Source organism: Botryllus schlosseri, chromosome 11 (genome assembly GCF_051294905.1).
Source record: "Botryllus schlosseri isolate E-star chromosome 11, Bs_hap1, whole genome shotgun sequence".
Classification (NCBI taxonomy): Eukaryota; Metazoa; Chordata; class Ascidiacea; order Stolidobranchia; family Styelidae; genus Botryllus; species Botryllus schlosseri.
The window spans coordinates 28570165-28576184 of record NC_137246.1 but is presented as its reverse complement, the minus strand read 5'-3'; positions in this window follow the sequence as shown (position 1 = coordinate 28576184).

The window sequence follows — 6020 nt, the reverse complement described above, 5'->3', positions numbered from 1 at the left end:
ACAATACTTATTGGCCACTGTCATTGTCATTGTGGTTGATTCCAATCATCTGGTCGGAGAGCACGAAACTATGAATGTGCGATACTACAGTCTCAATAATATTAATACGACTTTAACATGTCGGACCTTTCATTAGGTAAGGAGCTAATGTGGGCATGATTACTCCGTTCAATCGGTTAACTTATGGTGAGTCGCTAGGCTAACTTTGTTGCAGTCTTTGATTTGCTTATACTAGTAATCAGGGCCGTAACAGCACTTCGTCAGGCCCCCCCCCCCCAAAAACGTTGGTCTCGGGCCCCCCATAGGGTGGGCAACCTAACTTCCGTCTATACGCTGTTTACATACGGTGTGTACGCTGTTTCTTCATTGCTTCACCATTTAGTGAGTCTGTTTTGCTTGCCTAATCGCGCGAAGCGAGATAAAATTTTGTAATTCACGACCGAATAGATCAATATGATGCTGTTTATACATTGGGTGTCCGTTTAGTGAGTCAGTTTTGCTTGCTTAATCGCGCGAAGCGCGAGAAATTTCTATGGTTCATGACTGAATCTGTCAATATGGTCGATATTACTTATATATATATTGCTATCAATTTTTATCCTCTCTCTGCTCCCGTAATCTGATTTACCGGTAGAGCTGAGTAAAGTGTACTTGAAAAGGTAGGACCCCTCAATAATAATTGAACATCTCCGGGTGTATACCCGTTGGCAGGAACGAAACAACACTTCGTCAGGCCCCTAAAAACTCTAGTCTTAAGTCTTGGGCTCCCATAGGGTGATAAACCGACCCCCCCCAATCACGTTGTTCGCGTTTGTCACGTAATTACAGTTCAGTTAGCCAGCGCTACGCACGAAAATCTTTGATATTTGATGATAAAATCGGTCAATAAGATCGGGAATTGCATATATATTTTATCAATTTCTTGTCCTCTCTACTCACGAAATCAGATTTACAGGTAGAGCTGAGTGATATGTCTTTGAAACTGTAGAGCCCGTAAATAATAATTAAACATCTTCTGACGGGCGGACTCATTGGTATGACTTCGTTACATGATGACTGATGTTATTTCGTGACCTCCTGTCTGCTATATCAAAAAATATAGAATCGCCCAAACGTAGCCTACTAAACTAAAAGATCACACGATTTCAAATTTGTATTTCTCACTGGCATCTAATTTTTCGCTGCGGGGTGGTATCTGTCCTATGAGGTTCAGATCACCAAGACAGGAACATTCGGCGCAAGTTATTTAGGCGACTACGGACAAATAAACTTATATGTATTTCGTAGCCTATAGCCCAGTGCTTTTCAACCTTTTTGAGCTCCATTCGCACTTTTTTTTGTAAAATAAATCCCATTCGCACAAACTAATCGAAAATTGTTATACAAAAAGAAGATGAAGATAGGCCTACTTAACAACATTTTGTACGGATGTGCAACAAATTGGCTACCATGTATCTTAATCTATCAAGTGTCTCATTAAAAAGGCAGCTTTTTTCGTTCGTTTTGATTTTAACTATTTCACTAAAACCCTTCTCGACCAAACAAATTGTTGTGTTTTGTACAAGAACGTCTACTAGTGCTTGGATGGCCGAGTCTTAAAATCTGTTCTGCACTCCTATCCAAAATACAGCGTGTCTTTGGCGAGTGAAAAATGCTTGCAGGCAGAAATCGTTTTTGAGAGCCGACACAAAGGTTCAGGAGGCTCCAGTTTGTCGAAAGGGTGAAAAACCAACATGTTTGTGTGGAGGTTTTTGCCTTATGTCTTGGAACATTAGGTGCAAAACGATCAAGGAGAGTAGGCACATTGATTAGAGCTCGCTACCTTATGATACGTTGCTCCAACTTCTGTCTCGCGAGTATATGGGAAGAGCAAATAAACTCATGATACTGTGTGTTCTGCTCTTTAGCTCAATCTAACTTAACTATTGTGGGATTTTTTAGAACAAATTCAACAAATATTACATACATTTAACAGATGGCTCTGGCACCGTGTCGACCCAAAATTATACCCTTTGTCGTCCATACTTAACCCTTCAAAGGGTAAAAATTTACGTTACAGTAACTTTCAAATGTGAGTCTGTAATGATGGTCATTTTTTCAGCCCGTCGCAAGCTCAGACGAGTTGATATACTGTATGTCTCCCACTACACCCGCTTCCAAACCAGGCTTTTGGTTACGTAATAATTATTGTGCGAAAATAATAATTAATCACAGGTTGTGAGAGCTACGATTAGTGGTGCGTCACAAGTGAAACAAGTTTACAATTGCGTCGCCACTGCAAAAGTTACCCTGTCCTTGAATTTCCTATTAGGTTTATTTGAATCATCCCACATTACAAAAATTAATAATTATTTACGATTTTCATTCGCACTTGATCCGGATTTTCATTCGCACTATTCGCACCCCCTTCGTCATTCGCACTGCAATTTTTTTCATTCGCACCAGTGCGAACCGTCACACAGGTTGAAAAGCACTGCTATAGCCTATATAACGAAGTTTTCGGTCACCATAAGGGCCGAGGTTTCTCGCTGCCGATCGTTCTGGCACGCTTCTTGGAGTCGCGTGTTACATGGCCTAAAACTGTATATGTCTTGGTGCGGCGCGGCGCGGTAATGGCGAACGCCGATATGCCCATTTCTATAAATCTTGTGTATTTTTCACTGGGGTAAGAGTACCCAATTATCATAACATTTGGCAACTTGAAATCGCGCGCAGCGCGAAAAATTTGAAAATGTTGCATAACGTTTCAAAAATACTCAATAATTTATGCTAATTCACCAAAAAATTTGGCGCCACCTTCGAGCTCGGGCCCCCCTCAATTGGGGGGTTTGGGGTGCGGCAGTTACGGCCCTGCTAGTAATGTCAAATGTGAAATGGCAGAACTTCAAAATAACCTGGTATTTGAGTTTATTTGAACAGTCCTAGATTCTAAACTCTGAACGTAAGATAAGAGTATAGGACTCCCGACTCAAGTTAACTCAGCCTATTCCCACCGTAGTGAAGCTACGGTGTATGATCCGTTGATTGGTAAAATGATTCACTAGTCACGTCACAACCGTGAATAGTGAACAGGGCTTTGGAGCAGCCCATAATTTGCATTGCTCCAGCTCCGGCTCCGGAGCTTTCTTCTATCATACATTAGCTCCAGCTCCGGAGCCGCATTATTTTCACTGCTCCGGCTCCAGCTCCGGCTCTGAAAACTATCGAAGGTGTCTGTCTATATCAGGGGTGGGCAACCCGCCGCCTATGAGCCATATGCGGCCCGCGAGGTTTTGAGTAGCCTGCGAGCTAATTTCCCATTATATTATCGAAATTCTGTTATATTATCGAAATTGAATTGCTCAGATTGTGAACTTGCAAGACCAACCAAAAATATAATTAGTTTCTTCACGCTTAATTGTCACACGATTTCTTTCTCTGTAGCCTACCCCCACCTGAGAATGAAAAAAACGCCTGATTTAGCCGATTGAGTCTAACTATATTAGCAATTACGAGTGAAAGCATATTCGCGTTTGCGCTCGCAGAAAGATCGTCGACGATGAAATGTAGGCACAAAGTGATTGTCGTATCGTATATTAGCGGAAATCGTCGATATCGATACGTCCAGATGCCGAATAGTCCTGTCCTTGCAAACTGAGCCCAGCGGGCGGTATACAGTCGACCTGCAATATACCCGAGTAATACTAATATTACCTTTGAAAATTTTACGCGCCTGGTGCGGCTAGTGGGCCACGCACTCGTTCGTCAATTTCATGTGGCTCTTTAGCCTTTCTTAACTAAACATTTTTTACAGCCAGACTGTTCAGAGTCAAGTGTACCTGTTTGATGCTGGTGTGATCACACTAGATGACCTTCACGGTCTTATCGATCATTCCTATCTAATACCGAATACTGTGCAAGCATATTTTCTGTACCACCATCACTGCCGTTTGTTATGTATTTTGGTTCGATGAAAGTAAAGACTCTCTCTCTCTCTGGTTAGTCGGAAAAGGTAGCGCCAAAGAGGAAAAGATTCTTAATTTCGCGAAGGCCTGCTGTTGAATCATGTAAACTCAGCAGATATGGTTGTTGCATATATAATAGCATCTTATGAAATACGTCGGAGCCGGAGCTACCCCTCAAATAACTGGCTCCGGCTCCAGCTAGTGTAAAAATGCACGGCTCCGGCTCCGGGATCAGACTCCGGCTCCGGGATCAGACTCCGGCTCCAAAGCCCTGATAGTGAATGCAATTGCGAATTCTCATTATGCACATTGTTATGATGTGATACTGAGTAATTCCCTCTCAACATGCAAACGCCCGTCTCCACACCCATTTCAGATCAAATTGAAAATTTTCACGTCGATCAGGCATTAAATTTGGTGCATAACAAACTTTGTTTCAAGAAAATCGGACAATTCGTTACAGAGTTATTGCAATTTGAAAAATGACATTTTGTGCTCACTCGGCCGTGACGCTATACCGCTTGGAACCTGTGTGTAATTGTAATTATCATTATAGTGATCAAATTACTGCCGGGCAGACTTAAATTTCTGTAGTAAGATATTTTGGTATATGCTTATTGTGATAGACCTAAATTTTTGACTTTACTAATGGGGGTTAGGGGTCAAATGTCAATTCAAAGTCATCATGTTTTCAAAATCAGCCATGCGTAACAAATATGCAACTCCGCCTAGCGTAATTCTATTTAAACAGATTTTTTCGAGGAAGGTGTCAAATGGAAGCTTGGAAAGAGTAGAACATTGCTGAATTGGTATTGCATGTGATATTTGACTGCCACTTGTCTAAAACTTCATTGAAAAGATGCGCTCTAAATAGTGCATGACGTGTTCTGCATAAAGTGTCAAAGTATATTTTTAACCGTGGTCCAATCTTATATTCAATTTATAACCAAGTCTGATGGATTCTAATTGGTAACAGCTTTCATATGACACCTTACTTATGAATTTTGAGTTAGATAGAGTCGTGCCAGAGAGTTCGGAAATATCGTCACGCATCACTGATTTTAACATACTGGTATGTCAATTTTCAAATCAAGATTTGAACCTTGATCCTGTAATGCGGAGGGGAATTCCTAGTGAGTGAAGAACATGTATTACCAATCATTGCTTACCAGCATTACCCTGATTGGAATCGCTGGCCTTTTTGCCTGATATATCAGCGGAGCAGCGATGATTTTAAGTTAAAGTAATTTAATAAAAAATAATTTAAAAAATAAATATAGTGTGAGCACAGGACACCGATTCCAAACAGGAGCATTACTACCTGCAGCCTGTATAAGTATGATTTTAGCAGTTATAATTATACGCAAATTTCATGGTTGAGTAAGCACGAAATCCTCATTCTTCATACTGCTGCAATTGCTCAAGAACCGATCAATAAAGTTATATTAATTATATTCTATTCTACTCAGAATTGAGTACTTTAGTTGTACATGATATTGCAGAGAAATCTGAGAGGGTGTGAAGACGAATTGAAATATTATTTGGATGTTGACTCGAATTACTGATAGTCGGTAAACCCAGAAGCACCCTTGCAAGCATAATGCACAGGCAATAAATAAAGGTACTCTCTGAGCATGGCAATAATTATCTACTGAAACACATTATCATATAACGAGTAGAATAATGGCAAAATCAGATAATCACTGAATTAATATAATTAAAATTAATTAAAAAATGACCTATTTTGCATTATGCACCATATTATATTTTTAACCATGTTGCTGTCAAATATCAATAATAAAACTATGTTTCGTGCATTCTAGTTGGAAACAGCTTTCAAATGACACCTTGCTTGTGAATTTTGGTTTAAATAGAATTGCACCAGATGAGTTGAAAAATATCGTTATGCATCACCGATTTTAACATATGCCAATTTTGAAATCACGTTTTGAACCTTGACCCAATACTGTAGAGCGGGGATATTCGTGGTAAGTGAAGAACATGTACCGGCAATTATTGCTAAATAACATTCAAACCTTTACTCTACGTAACCTCTGAGCTATATCAGTTACAATC